Below are 16308 nucleotides of genomic sequence, written 5' to 3'. Positions count from 1 at the left end.
TGACCCTGCACGCACAAAACGCAATGCGATAATATCATCATACACGTTACATCTTTGCACATCCATAGTCTCCAATACGATTACCTGAAAAACAAACAATTGCCAAATTTGTGGCTGCTGTTCATATAATATTGACGGCAGAAACTGCGTCTAGTATCTCAAAATTAACAGTCAGCATCATCATTGAGGAAGTCGACACTGGTGGCCCGTAAGGGGACAAAACAAAAATGAAATCAGATATTCGCGAACTGCCATGTCCATGGCAGTTACCACGATAATAATACGGAAGTGTACAAGATAGATATGAACGACCACCAAGACGCGGTTGGTTATGAAAAATATTTCTCAATCAGTAAACAAATCAATCGCACGAGATCTGTTGGACAACCATTAGCGTTTTATCATTTTCATTGTTTATATCGTGGAAATATATTAAAGACTCAAGGCTTCATTTAGCTAATGCATTAAACCGACTCAAGTAAACGAATTGTATAATAAAAAATTAGAAGTTTCATAGAAAACTGAGTACAAAAACTGTCCCAAAATTAACATTTATCGCTAGTAATGGTATCTAACAAAACTCATTTTATGCTAGATATTGGCCTGAATAAAGAAAGTTAGTTAAATCATACGCAAATTGAATTTCTGTAATAGATTAGAGCAATGTGCGCTTAATATAAACGTCAAGCATCTTCCAAACTGTTTTCTTACATTCTTTAGCTAAAAATAATTGACACGTATTTTTTGGTTTGGCTAAATATTATATTTTTTTCAAGTTATTCGCTTTTGAACTTTTGAAGTCTATAAAATTGAACATTTTTCAATCACTGATAACTCGGAAACGACTCGATATATGGAAAAAAATATTAAATAAAAAAGTTGCGTTTTCAAATAAGCTTACCAAAAAAAATCACAATTTTTTTGTTATATAACTTATGAAATTTGCAATTACTTGAAACAAATTGAATTTTTTTAAGGCTGGACCAAATTTTTTATTTATTATTTTCTTTAAGTATTAAAATCGTGTTAAAAAGATTGTGTAAAAATTTGGCAGTGGAATTCTTTGCGAGATATTACAATTATAAACATAAAACATGGCAATTTTACACTAAACGCCCAGCGAAAGGCCTGTTATAACTGAAATGTCTCGTAACACTTCGAGTTCCATTCTGAATTTTTCACATAATCTTCTTAATATAGTTATGTAATCAAAATAAATTTGATTTCGGGGGACTTTAGAAAATATTTGCTTTTAACATGAGAATACCCCCAAAAAAGTCTTAAATTTGCAGAATGCGAGTCATTCCACGATTTACAACTATAATTTTAGTTCCCTTCAATTTTTTTGCACTCTTTAGCTGAAAATTATAGACACGATTTTTTTACTTTGGCTGAATTTGACTTTTTTTCAAGTTATGAGTTTTTGAACTTTATAAAGTACTAGCTAATACCCATCGCACGTTGATGCGACTTTCAACGAAATAGGAGGAAACCATAATTTGTTCCGAAGCGCCTTCTTGTAGGCAGATAATCCCCACCAATAGCACACAAACACGCTCCATAACAAATTCCTACTATGCATAAATTTTTACGGCAATTGGTTAAGCCGTTTGGGAGTCCATAAATCACATACATACAAATATCGACTTTTAATAATATAGTGATTTTTTAAAGTTTTATAAATTTAATAGAATTCGACATTTTTCATTCCCTCATAACTGAGAAACTATTAGATTTCTGGAAAAAAGCATTAAATAATAAAAGCTGCGTTTTCGGAAGATCTCGGCGGATATTTTTTTGTAATATTTGTTTTTGTTAAATAATTTATGTATTATGCAAATATTAGTAACAAATTTTTTTTCAGGGTGAAGCCAAAAAAATCTTTTTAGCTTTTTCAAATAATTTATAATTATATCGAGAAGATTGTGTACAAATTTCAGAAAGAAATTCGAAGTATTTTACGAGATATTTCAATTACAATAGGCCCATCACTAGGCGTTTGGTGTAAAATTGCCTTGTTTTAAGTTTATAATTGTAATATCTCGCAAAGTATTTTGATATCCACTCCCAAATTTTTGCACAATTATTTTAACATGATTTTTAATATTTAAAGAAAATAATAAGTAAAAAATTGGTCCAACTTTAAAAAATTCAATTTGTTTCAAACAATTGCAAATTTCATAAGTTATATAACAAAAAGAAATTGCTATTTTTTTCAGTAAGCTCACAACTTTTTTATTTAATATTTTTTTCCATATATCGAATCGTTTCCGAGTTCTAAGTGATTGAAAAATGTTCAATGTTATAAACTTCAAAAGTTCAAAAACTAATAACTTGAAAAAAAATCATATTCAGCCAAAAAAAAAAATACGTGTCAATTACTTTAACTAATGAATGCAAGAAAAAAAATTGGAAGGAATTCAAATTTTTATTGTAAATCAGACGTGGAATGACCCATATATTTTGATCCTATTGATCACCAAAGATCCTCCTTCCTAACTGGGGTATGCCAAAAAATTATGTTAGCATGATGCATTAGAACTGGTAATAGTTACAGGACGCCAGATCAAGAAAATAGAAGTTGAACCATCTACAATTCGTTTGCTAAATCAGAAGATTTTGTGCAAATTTCGACATTCTCTTCGATCGAACATTTTATGGATATTTTTCTACTCATTTCGATTTAGCGTCATCTACACCTTTTAAACGTGTAGCTTAGAACACCTTGCGTTTTCCAGCACCGTCAAGGATTGTCATATTCGGTTAGCGCATAAATACTGAGAACTCTAGAATATCCATTGTTGCAACGAGAGTAAATTATAACTTGTAAATAAAAATAAATAATAAAAATCAAATTAAACATCAATAATTCGTTGATGTACTATAGCCTTTCTTGTGACAAAGAACATGGATTGTCTTAGATTTGGCTTTGTTTTCATTAAGAACTTTTCAAAATTTCGTTTAGTTTCTAGTGACAATATGAAGTAATTAGAACTAAAAGCTTTATGCAGGGGCGGGTAAAGCGTAGTTGGTAAATTGATTACCTTTTACGCAGCTCATCACGGTTCGTTCATCAATCCCGCACATGTAGGGTTAGAAATTTTTCTAAAGAAATTTTCTAACCCAAAAAGTGGCGAATAACCATAAGGTTAAAACCTGTATAATCGAAATAAAAAAGCTTTATGCAATAATTTTTTAAGCCCCTCCCGAAATAAACTCCTGGCTACGGGCCTGGATGCTGCACGCCCTCAATGTAAATTTAACTTATAGTCTGCCGATGAACACAACTTTATCGTCGCTGTGAATCTTCAGTGTCAAAATGAAAATTTTAATCGCATCGTAACTGTCCGCTCAGGTAATATGGGAAGCAGTCTTTGTCCTGCTGCAGCTTCGACTGGTACTGCTCCCCTTTTAAGTAATGATACCTTCCAGGCCTGTGTAATGTCCAAGGATGCAAAATGCCTACCTTTTCCACGGCTGTAATTTTTCTGTCTACATTCTCATTTCTCTCTCGATGCTGCTGTCATTCGCTAGTGCAGGACGCCCAGCGCTGTACGGCTGCCTGTGTGTAAAGCAGTAACATGACAGAAAACTACTGTCCCCAGTACAGCCACCAGACGCGAGCGGTACAGCTTCTCTTTCCTTATTTTACATTTTTTTAATATTTTCAATCTTTTTAATATTTTTATTCAAAAATGACTACAATGAATGCGGCTCATTTACGCCACGGCCGGCATCAACGCTTTCGTGTGCGGGACTCTCCCTTTGACTATGCAGAGAAAAATGTACAAAGCGAGAGAACAAACTTTACTACGCCACACTCTCACCGAGCAGTCGGAGTACAGCAGCAAAACATAAATGTATTCTACTGCTGTACGGGAAAATGTACTCGGTTTGGCTACTGTTCTGGCAAGAGCTGTAGTGATGCGTCGCTGTAGCGGGCTGTACGGCTTGTGCAAATGTAAATATATCGAAAAAAATGTAGTTTATCGGTACCGTTGGCATCCCTGGTAATGTCACCCGATCACCAAAGCTCTGTCGCTTCATCAAATCTGTGTGGTATTCAAGCATCCAGCGTTATTCCATCAACATGCAGATAGCTCCGTCAAGTAGCATTAGAAGCAGTATATGTCATGCTGAAGCTAATGCTCTCTGAAATAATGACAACTTCCAGTTGTACGGATTATCAGACGATCATCTTTGAAATAATGTGGAGGAATTTCGGAAATAAACGCTCGACGCAGACTTGAATGGTAAACTGGCTATTTTTTTTTTCAAGAAAGTCCGGGGCCTACGCTCAAAAATCGATGAAGTTTTTCTAATAATCGCTTCATTCCATTGCGACATAATTGTTCTCACCGAGTCCTGGATAGATGATAGGATTTATTCTCGTCAGTTTTTTGGCGATACGCGGAGGGGCGTAATCAACGCCGTATCTACTGCACTGAATAGTTTCGTCGATCCAAACCCTGTTGACGTTTCACTTGAACAGCTGTTCGTTAAATTGAAGCAATCTGACCGTTTTGTCAGCAACGGTGTAATTTATTTACCACCAGATCGTATGAGTGATCTAGTCAGTGCAAACAACCATGTCCGATCGAGTGGTTCTGTTTTTCTTGCCTTGCAAGAAATGATTGCGTATTATTGTTTGGAAACTACTATCAGTCTGGCGACAAGTCGCACCTATAGTCAACGTGCTTCCCCAATTAACCAGATGTCGTATAAGATTAACCAACAAAAATCATATAAGCATAAATTTTTATTGGAATCGTATAATGGTACACCGTATGTATAATCATTATACAAAATTTATCTTAACTAGTGCGTTGTGATGACTCCTTTACGGTTCTCGTATATGAGTGCAAACTAAATCATATAAAAAGGATCTTTATTTATTATGCCACAATTCCGATTAAACAAATGTGTGTCGGTAATGTCGGCTGGCTTGGTACCAACTTCAATTCAGTCTCCAAAATAAAATTTCAGTTTCGTTGAGTTTTCAAGAAAAAACATGAATCGTTACTTTGTAAAATAGGGGATCTCAGCTATATGTGTATATTACCTCCAATTCATTCCCATTCCAGCATGGCTGCATCGTACCATATATAGGAACTTAGAAGCATGGAAATATGGACAAGACTTTCAGGTAGTAATTGAAATTATATAAAATTGTATATGTTGTTTATATACAGCTTAAGTTATTTTCAAGACTGGATCAGGTACTTATGTTAAGAGAACAAAAAATATAAAAAAGCGTGGATAGTATTTACAGAACTTGAAACATGTTAAAGTTAAAGTGTATTCTAAAGCAAATTTTGAGTTTCTTACACCAACTTGTATATGTGTTTCGCACGAGCGAAGCAAAATTTTATAATTTATTTAAAATTTAATGGGGCATTCTCTTCGATGTTTTTGGCGAAGAGGTATAGTTTCTTTTCTATAAGAGAGCAAATGATCGAAAGACCTTCAAGAATTTATACAAATTTGATCTTAATTGGATTATTATATGTACATATGAACATTAGACTGCTCAAAAAATAATGAACTTTTAAAAACTCAATCGGCCCACCTCTAGCTCGATTCCTAGTCCCACCAGAAGTACTTGCTCCAAAATACCGGACCAACATGCCTGAAGTTTGTATGGGATTTTTCGACAATTTACATGGAGAAAACCCACTATCTCGCATTTTGACCGCCAGGTGGCAGTGTATGCATTGTAATATCACTATAAGTGAGAATAAAAGAGGTAATTTAATTGTCTAAAAAGAATTTTAGTATATAATGCGAGTTATGTTTTGGTTAGAAAATTTTAGTTCCACCTATGCACAGAAAAAAAATATTGGTAAAAATAAGAGTTTTCACTCTTAGCAAAAAACAACCAACGCATACTCGTAGTTTGACAATAAAACTTTTATTTTAAATAATATACTTCAGTAGCTTAAAAGGAAAACTTTTATTTTGAATATTATTCTTGATTAATTTAAAAGTTTTACTTTCAACCTAATAGTACGGTTGTTTTTTGCTAAGAGCGGATCACTCTTACTTTTACTAAGATTTTTTTTCTGTGTGTGACCGCATAGAGGGCGCCAACACTAACTTTTTATAGAAGAGAGATAGAATATCGAGATGTTCGGAAGAAATATTGCAAATGACCCATTCTACAACTTTGTAGAAAACACCTAATTTCTATCTCTCTCCGTTGAAAAGTTAGTTATGGCGCCCTCTATGCGGTCATAGGTGGAACTAATTTTCTAACCAAAACTTGACTCGTATTATCTATTAAATTTCTTCTGAACATGCTCTTGAGCTAAACCTAACCATTATTTCACAAAAATGATTAGTTCGTTGGAATCAAGTACTGATACACAACCCTGCACTGCTAGGCCCCATGCAAAACTGACTCAGACATCACTTCGTTAAAGGTTTAATAACTTTTTCGATAAAAACCGGATTGACTAGCAGTCTTCGACAAAGTTTTAGACAATCAAATCATCTTTCTTATTTTCACTTACAGTGTTAATATGATGCATATAATGCTACCTACCGGTGCAAATGCGACCTAGTGTGTTTTCTCCATGTAAATTGTCGAAAAACCCCATGCAAGCTTCAGGTACGTTGGTCCGGTAGCTAGACTTGTCTGATTTACTTTAAATTTTGAGCAAGTACTTTTGGTGGGACTGGGAATCGACTCAGGGGTGGGTCGATAGGGATAAATTTTTTTCTAGTCACTCTAATGGACATCTATGTACATTTTTTATCATTACAAGGAAGATATCAGAATATATTGTTTACAACATATTTCGGATTATGGATTTTGGATAAAGCGGCGGTGCCACTGATGTCATGACGGCGCCGGTGGCTGAGTGGTAAGCGTGACCGCCACTCATTCCAGTTGGCCTGGGTTCAATTCCAGCCGAGGTCGTTGAGATTTTTCTGAGGTGAAAAAATCTGTAGTCACGTCTTCCTTCGGAAGGGAAGTAAAGCCGTTGGTCCCCGTTCCATGAAATTGGTGGATCGATATTCTAGTCCAGGTAGTGGAATCACCTCTCTGGCGTCGGCAAAGAAGAAGTATATCCAACTTCTATACTCTACTAACAAAAATATCCTCCTCCCGTGATACTTGTGGAGTGCGCAGTAGTATATACGGCCTCTAGCAAAAGCAAGTATCGGACTAACAATTCCTTCCCTTTCCTTCCGCGATCTACGTTCGGGCCTGGCCGGCGCCGGTATTGATCAGAAACACTTTAGGATTACCAGAAGTTGCACATTGAAAGATGTTTCGCTAATCCCAAGCATAATTATCTACTGATTCCCTGTGCAACTTCAGCTAATCCCGATCGATAACAGAGTAGCAGCCAGGGGTGGTCGCACAAGCTCAAGCTCAAAGCGGCGGTGCCACTGATGTCATCATTCAACTCGACACTTTCCAGATGGCAGGTAATAAAATGCCAAATAATAAATATTGATAGAGTTGAAACCATACGCGAGAATTGCAAATGTGATAAACTATGCCTAAAATACCAACATTGTAAAGTTCTTTACTTTTGCCTATCCTTTTGACAGCATCGATAAAGTAGTTTCTACGCGCCTCTACTAAATTGGTCATTTTAACCAAATTAGGTTTGCACAATAAGTGTTATTGTTGCATTATAGTAATCTACGGTTAACATGGTCAATATAATAACAAAAGACACTATAGAGGGAAGTGGGCCAATACGGACCGCAGGCCAATTTGGACCCCTAGATATTTCTCAACTATGTTAATATTATAAAAAGCGTATATATCATTTTCATGACTGTGGTGTAGTTCTGTTCTATCTCACAATATTTTGCGGTTCTCAGTTTTCGTCTGCGTGCGCTAGGGGCGGGTTGTTTCGGAGCACTGTTTTGAAAAATGTTTAAGCCGAAATACAAGATTTTTGTTGGCATCTGATCTGATACGCGATCACGAAAAATTGTTTGAGAGAGAAGTTTGCGCAGTTGGTCGAGGTTTCAGGAAAACAAGTTTTCGAAAATCGGTTGACAGATTTCGACGTTATAGCTCATAACCTATTTTTAGCAAATTACCTGCCCAGCTTTTACTTTTTATTGTATATTTACTAAAAAGTCTTATATATCAAAGAGAACTTATCATTTCACAATTTAGTAGAAATCAAATAGGAATAACAGGCCAAATTAGGAATTCATTTCTATTGCAAAATAACAATAATAAATGGGCACACATAATTTGAATTACTGGATACAGTAAAATTTTACTGGGTTTTTGAACAGCAAACCGTTCGGTAATTAATTCAGTAAAACAATTCGGTTACCGAACTCTCCGCAATCCGTTCTATCCAAATGTCAAAAAATACTGGTCAGTCAGTAGTTTCCTCTGAAAATGGCGATTTGACAGATGATTTGCTGTACCTGTTTTGTAAGTTTTTGACGAGGTTCGGTAATGTTGGTACAATTTTGTCGAACAATCAGTCAGTTTTTTACTGGATAATGTTTACGTACCGAAAAAACAGAAGTGCTGATAAATTCAGTGAAAAATAAAGCGGGTTTCAGAAAATTATTCAAAAAATTACTGAAAATCGTTAAAAAATTAAAACTTTACCGCAATTTTTTAAATAATTTGCTGACAGCTCCGTAAAAATATCACTTTACTGTGGTAGTCGTCAAAAGAAATTACCGAACAACTTTTGGCTGGCTTAGTGTGGGTGGCCCGAAATGGAACAGGGTTGGGGTAATTCGGACCTTTCATGTACTTTTGCGCAAAACCGTTTATACACAATACGGTACATGATCGGAAAAAATAGCCTTAGAAAAAAAAATGTGCGCAATTGATCAGGCTTTCAGGAAAAAACATTTATTTGTGAATCTGTTGGCACGTTCTAGTTCTATAGCTCATAAACCCTTACTAGGTCCGAATTGGCCCAGTTCCCCCTAACTATTTCCGATATTGTTCGTCAGAATCCTACCGTAGATTTGTATGTTTTTATTTGTATATTAGTATTTCACCAAAAGTATTTCACCAAAAACTATATTTGAACTATACGAGAAATAATAGAATCTCGGAACTAAGCGACTATTTGTGGTAATGCACATGTATATTCCACAAAAAAGTACGAAAAAATAGTCTTTTTTGTATTGCAACTTAACTTAAAGCCATATTCTTCAAAACTGTTGTTAGCAACACAGTCCAGTGATAACATTACAGTACAGCAGAATCATGATTAGCCCCTTAGATGATCAGTACATGCGAAACTTCAAACTTACATTAAACAGAAGAATTACGAGACAAACGTGTTGAAGCATCATTCAATCTGTTAAAAACCTCTTAAATTTGTATCGGTCTCGGATTAAAATAATAATATATTGTAAGTAAAATGAATTACATTGAAAAACACCTAGGCGCAAATTAAAATGTTAATTACAGATATGATCAGAATACACAGGACGAATCACACACGAAGAAGACTTTAACTGTAAGTAACCTAAAAATTAAAACCTAGAGAAAAATTCACAATGAATTAAAATTTCAGCTTAAAGTTCACTCCAACAATAAACCTGAGTTTGCTAAGGAGTAGTCTGAACCGTCCTTCGTTACCGTAACATGGTTATCGGACTGGAAACAATACCCCAAATGAAACAATTTACGGTGTGGCGTGTTTATTGTCGAATCACAATGACAAATTGTGGATAAACAATAAAACAAATTATCCATTTATTGTTATCCTGATGCCAATTCAAGTACATAATGCGGCTAAATCGTGAACTACCCGAACAGAAAACAAATCGAAATTGATCGTAGAAACGTTGAATTTACAACAGTTTTATTTGTTAACAACAACTTTTCTTGTAACATCGATGTACTTACACGCTCATTCAGAACTACTCAAAATTTGAGTTCGGAGCACTCAATTTCAAAAGTCATAGCAATATGTCAAAAAATGAGTTTTAATTTGAGTAGAACTAACTCATCTCTTGAGTAATCATTAAATTTTCAAAGTTCTGAGTGGAAAAACTACTTGCTCTCAAAAAAGTGCAGAGTCAGGCGTCGACTTAAACTTAAACAAGAGCTGACCGTTCATAAAACTAGAAGGTAGGTTTCATTGAATTCTCTTGTTTCCAATCTAACTTCCTGTTGTGTTTTTGAAGTTTCTGCAATTTCTTCAAGATGCCGATCGGCATGAAGTAGATGTAGAGAAAGACCCTCGGATTATATTTTCTGTCATCGTAAACGCATGGACAACGGCCTGGAGGATCAGGTAAATGACATTTGAAATAACAATGAATATATTTGTAGTTTTATTAAAATGCGGAACGATTATTTTTCGTTTTTGCCTTTTGAGTAAAATGTACTCAAGTTTGACATTTTTATCCCAAACTCAAAACTGAGTAAAAGAGAAAAACTCAATTTTTGACTACATGCACTTTTAATGAAATTGGGTGGCTGGCAACTCAAATTTGAGTTTTTATGAATGAGCGTGTATGATTTAGTCCTTCATGCCTCCAAAATCTACAACGGAACAACAATGTAAATCGATGTTTTTGATTTCAGAATGTATGGGAAAAGATAATTTTTTCATTGTTACATCCCCCATCCCCCCCCCCCCCCTTTTCCATGTAAAAATCGGTTTTACAATGAAATTGGATGTAGAAACAACAAATGTGATTATATTTCCATTGTAACTTTTCCAGAATAACATTGTTTTTCGTTGTAATGTAACAATAAAAAATGATGTAATACTGTTGTGCATTTCTATTCGGTTAAAGCAAAAGGCGGGAGAGCCATACCAACGACGTTGGTCATACGTTCGATATGAATTGTGCGCCGTTTACTGTAAATTATAATAACAATTTTGATGAATTTTTCTGAACGGAGACGTGCAATATAGCTCAAAGGATGTAGAATAAGGATGCTATTTATGCAAAAAAAAACGAACAACTTGAATTTGGCTTTAACGCCCTAATCACATGTTAGTCGAGAAATTTACTTTTTCTCTCCGGATATCTTTACATTTAAAACATCGTCTCTGATTTGACTGCAGAAATATTTCGCCCAGTGATGCCAGAAATTTGCAGACTTGCTGTATTTTACAGGCTTGACTGTCGGTTACAGACATTCTGCCGGATCTAGACATCTTGACCTTTAGAACAGCATGAGCACGAGTCATTCCTTAGAAATTGTACTCTGTTTTACGTCTGCAATGTTCTTATGTCACTAGGATTTACAACCCTTTACAAACTTTTACAGATGGTTTAAAAATACTTTTAAAATAATTTCACCAATAGATCTGGCATCCCTGTTTTCGTTTCACCAGCGAAGCTTCCAAGCTCTACGAAATGGTGAAATAGAGTTAAGCGTACACATAATGACAGTTACAGTGTTTTGTTTTGGCTAACCTGTTAGTCACGTATCCAGATGTGGTTGGCGAAATAGCGTTCGAATATAGTTTGTGATCGTTAAAACAGTGGCAGAAAAGAAAATGATAGGTAATTTTATTTAACTATTGGTTCGTGTGGTATTTAGTGTCCAGTTATCTCAGCAAACCTTCCAACTAGTGCGTTTCCAAGTGAAAAACTAACAGCTTTTGAGCAGTGATAGCTGAGCCGAATTGCAGGTCCTTTGACGCAACAAAGGAAATACCAACAACCCTGTGCATAATCAAAATGAAAACAGTTTGCCTACAGGTTGCAAAGTGTTTATTCTACCTTTTGCTGCTGTTAGTTTTTATTTTGTTCAGCTTTGCTTCCCGCGTACTGTTTGTATAAACGGGAATTGTCGATTTCCGTTCCCAACCCAGCAGCAGCGTTTTCCGACATTGGTAAACAAACCAAACAGCCTGTAACTTTGAAACACAGTATCGTGAATATGTTTGAAACTCCAGCTTGTGGATTACTTCCGGTAAATTTTGGCCATTTTACGGTACCTGTAGCATAATATGTACTATAGCTGTTCCTTCTGTCTACGCAGCCATCAAGATTATGTTCCCGTCTTTGACGCACCCTGAATATGTTTGTTTCTGTTGCTGCACGTCTCACCCACACCAACCATGTTCTGTCATTGATTATGTTTTGTGATTTAGAATAGACCTGTTCATCGATTTAGTTTCTTTAGTGTAACAAAAAAACAAACGTGTATGTTTGTTTTATATTCAAACTTGAAATATTCATGCAGCGCACATCGTCTTTAAAATATTAATCTAGCATAATCGAAACAATGTTTATATAGTTGCGCTTAAAAACCTACTTTACAAAATGTTATAAAAATTTCCGCAACATTTGATAAGGGGTTTCTCAAGCATTGAATCACAACATTGCCCATACTCACATAACAGTCCCATAGGCATTTTCATCATTTTTGGTAGCTTCACAGATGACCAAGAAATCACCAAAAATTACGTGTTTGTACGGTGAAATATGTAAAAATACCAAACCATATGTGTCCCATATGAAAATTATCCCATATGACGAATTTCCCATATGACGAATTTCCCTCCAACTCGAACAAATGTTGGTAGCACCCTCTCAGATTTTAATGAAACTTTCTGTAAATGAGTAGTTTGTCACAAAAAGTCACTTTGCATACTTTGTTTTTCCAAAAATGATCTAGACTGTCTTTTGAAAAGGGTAAAACTTTTTTTTACCATTTTTTTCAAATGGCTATAGTCTAAAAATGTCGAGTCGATGAGGAATTCTTATAATATTTTTATCCAAAAAATTAACTAATTTTGTGAAAATCACTTCTACAACATTTTTTGTAGTTATTGTCATTTTTAGACTTTTGGAAAAAAAAGTTTGACCCTTTTCAAAAGACAGTCTAGATCATTTTTGAAAAGACAAAGTATGCGATTTTTTGTGACAAAGTGTTCATGTACAGAAAGTTCCCTTCCCAAGGTTGAGGGATTTAACGGTATTGCAAACATCATCAGGCCTATTGCTTGCATCAGCGCTAAAGAACAACTGCTTTAAGATGGTTATTGCATTACGCCTCGATAGTGGTGCATCGAGGAGACCGAGAGGGCTTATGCGCCTTTTTTATGTTCTATGTTTCTTCATACTCTGCACCAGCGCACACAAACGCTCAACCACTGGTCTGTGCTCGGTGATGTGGCCGACTGGCGGGTCGTCGCGCATTGACTTTTACTATGTGCAATGTGCATCAAAAATAAAGTATGCACGGTCCGCGCGATTATCCAAGAACACGCGAATATGCGAAAGGAAAACGATTATAAAATAGAATTTATACACGCGAAGTTACATACACGTTAGCACACGCGATATACAAACGCACACGCGACATACAAACGTACACGCGATCGAACACGTTAACGTACAAATGCTCGAGCTCTTCGCGATGATACAAGGGATCGCCTACGCCTGCACATACCTGAACCGTACAATGAATATCGCATTCAGAATCACGGCCCGCTACAATTGGCCTAAAGCAGTGTTTTAGTGGGCGACATTGCCTGTCTCGTCTGCAAATTGTAGTATGTGATTCTGACGGGGAGCCCTTCCGAGAACCTAGCTCTACAGCTCCAGTAGGACAACTCTAAAAAAGTCTTCGCGTACAGAAAGTTTCATTAAAATTTGAGAGGGTGCTGCCAACTCTGAATACGATTTAGCGCGAAATTCATCATATATGTACAAAGCAGTTGAAGGATTCTTCTTATACGATGTCTGCATTCCGGTGGTATAAGTAGCTATGCTGCGCTACTTGTATGCCACCAGAATTCATTTTATGGTAAAAGAACAAATTAAAACAATACATTTAATATATCCCATAAAATTGATGCTGAAGAGAAATCTTCGGCTATTTGTTCAGTCATCAGAAACGAAGGGGTGGCGTGGGTTCGTATGTTCATGGTAGAATTTTCTTATTCTCTCTGATACTTACTCCATATCACTTTTTGTAAATATGATAAGTTTGTGCGGACTAAAATCTAGGATTATCTAGGATGGTTGAGGAATGAAAATCGTTCATGAATATTTGACGTTCCAGAGGTAGTGAGCGGATTATCACCATCAGGAGAATTCCAAAACGGGGGCCTTAACCAACTGGTCTTTCGCTTATACGTGTCTGTCATCTAGTTAACAAAATGCTGTAGAATATTTCATTTTTTTTTGATTATCCGATTTAAAAATCTGAAAGAATTCAAAGAAAGTTACTCAAAGCGAAAAAAATTCGGTAACTGGACTACCGTTTGGTGGTCGAATCGAATTTACAGATATATTCACACTACCTGATTTGACGGTATTACAAACATCATCAAGCATATTGGGTGCTAAAGAACCTTTGACAGACAATTGCTTTAAGATGGTTATTGGGGGGGGGGGAAGGGGAGGAGTTGCTTCTCTAATCTTCCGGTCATCACATCGCATGCTTTGGTATACTTAGTATGTATAACAAACATGAGGATGTGACACAAGGTACCAAGAGCGCACTAAAATCCTGTCAATCCTATTTCTCATTGGATTGTCTGCTCTAAATATATCACCAGGGGATCATTCATAAATGATGTTGGATATTGACAATAGGGAAGAGCGTCACGTAACGAGATAAAAAAACTAAAAATAAATTTTAGACGTATCAGCGGATCAAGGATAAAAAACGTACAACATTGTTTATGAATGGCCCCCAAACAAAGAATATTCCATAACGAATATCACGTAACATAAGTGACAGAGCATTCGGATCAAGGCCAAGTCCCCCCTGGGTCGTGCAAAACTGAGAAGCAACATCAATTTAGGCACAGATAGCACACTTCCATTTATTTTCATTATGTTTTGTTTTGTCTTTTCATTTGTTTCTCCTGCTACGATGTGTGCGGGAGAGCGGGACGGCCAAGGAAACGGAAAACCAGTGGCCCAAACAGATCAGGAACAGGAGGGAGGACTGCGAACAGGGAAACCGACAACAGAGGAGAAATCGTTTATTTATTTATTTATTATAGCTACGATACTAATCACAATTGTTTTGCTTTTCTTGTTTCGTTTCAGCAAACCAAAATCCATACGGACTAGCACATACGAACAGTTAGGCTTTGTAGGTTCTCATCTTGAGAAATGACAATGACACTGTACGAGGTGGCGCTGGGCCTGTGGCCTTCGACTGGCATGGTCCATTCTCATTGATTCGGAAGTCTTCTTGGCTGGTTGGTAGATATGTGCTCCTACTTGCAAGTTGATCAATTCGCTTGGGTGGGGGACATGTGGATCCTACTAGTTGTCGACTCTTTTGATCGTGAGTATGAGGCTAGTTCAGGAAAGGAGTGCAGGACTGGCACCTAAGAGATAGTTAATTATTCAGGACTTGTTCTTATGATTACTAAACTCGACCAAGCACACCGGCTCTCAGAAATGATAAGCAACCCTTCCGGGTCGGTGTGGTCTATTCGAATCGAACCAGGCGGACATTCGGTTCGAGCAAACTTTATGGTTAATAGTGGATAAATATTTCTTATGCCTTTACTGGCAGAGATTCTTTTGCGAAATCCTAAAATACCTTCACTGGTATAGCTACTCAGGATAATAATAATAGAAAAATTAAGGGTTTGCCTGGTCCATAATGTAATGAATATGTATATTGACTAGAACAGGGATAATCGAGTTATGTTATAAGATAGAGAAGAAACAGCACAGTTGAAGGAAAAGTATTCGCGAGTAAGGACTAATACTGCTAGTATGTTTACCGTTTCAATTAATAGTCGATTGATCTGCTTCGGACCTAGCAGGCAACAAGGAGATTAGGAAGAGACAGAAGCGGATTCAATGCAAAATTTGCCAATATGACGTTGACCCCAAGGCGATGGTAGGATGATTTTCCATAGGGTGACAGACTAGATGACACGACGTTACACGCTCTGAACTTGCGCCAAATATTTGTATGTATGTATGTATGAAATCCGCGGACATCACGGCTGACTGCGATCTCTAATTTACTTAACAGTAGATTGATCCGCTTCTGACCTAGGGGACCCATGAGGAGATCAGGAAGAAAATAGAAGCGGAATCAATGCGAAGTTTTAATTGCATCACTGACGACTTAGCACGCGTTGTTAGGAGCAGGATACATTGGACCAGACAAAATAGAGAACTTGACGTTACGTTAAGCTGCAGTCCCATCTGCCCGATAAAAAAAAAAAAAAAAAAAAAAAACTAATCACAATTATTTTGCTTTTCTTGTCTCGTTTCAGCAAACCAAAATGTCTTTACTATCTCTTCATTTTCTGTCTCCAACTATCCTCTATGTAATGTATCTGAAACTTGTGGGACTGGTTAACAGCCGGCGCCTGCTTGTGGAAGAAACTGGTGTGC

General features: G+C 36.4%; 1 protein-coding gene across 2 annotated transcripts in view; it reads left to right on the top strand.

The window, feature by feature from the left end:
• Positions 1–11358: 11358 nt before the first annotated feature.
• The window catches only part of LOC131688878 (steroidogenic acute regulatory protein-like), a 31458-nt gene continuing 26508 nt past the window's right edge, over positions 11359–16308 (top strand). Inside the window, exon 1 of one of the 2 annotated variants that reach the window (XM_058973471.1) lies at positions 11359–11481. The gene's annotated coding sequence lies outside the window, so the exon portion shown is untranslated. Of the gene's footprint in view, positions 11894–16308 lie in introns of both variants that reach the window. The other variant, XM_058973470.1, reaches the window with a different exon arrangement.

Source organism: Topomyia yanbarensis, chromosome 3 (genome assembly GCF_030247195.1).
Source record: "Topomyia yanbarensis strain Yona2022 chromosome 3, ASM3024719v1, whole genome shotgun sequence".
Taxonomy (NCBI): domain Eukaryota; kingdom Metazoa; phylum Arthropoda; class Insecta; order Diptera; family Culicidae; genus Topomyia; species Topomyia yanbarensis.
The sequence above is the reverse complement of the archived record's forward strand: the minus strand, read 5'-3'. Positions and strand labels throughout refer to the sequence as shown.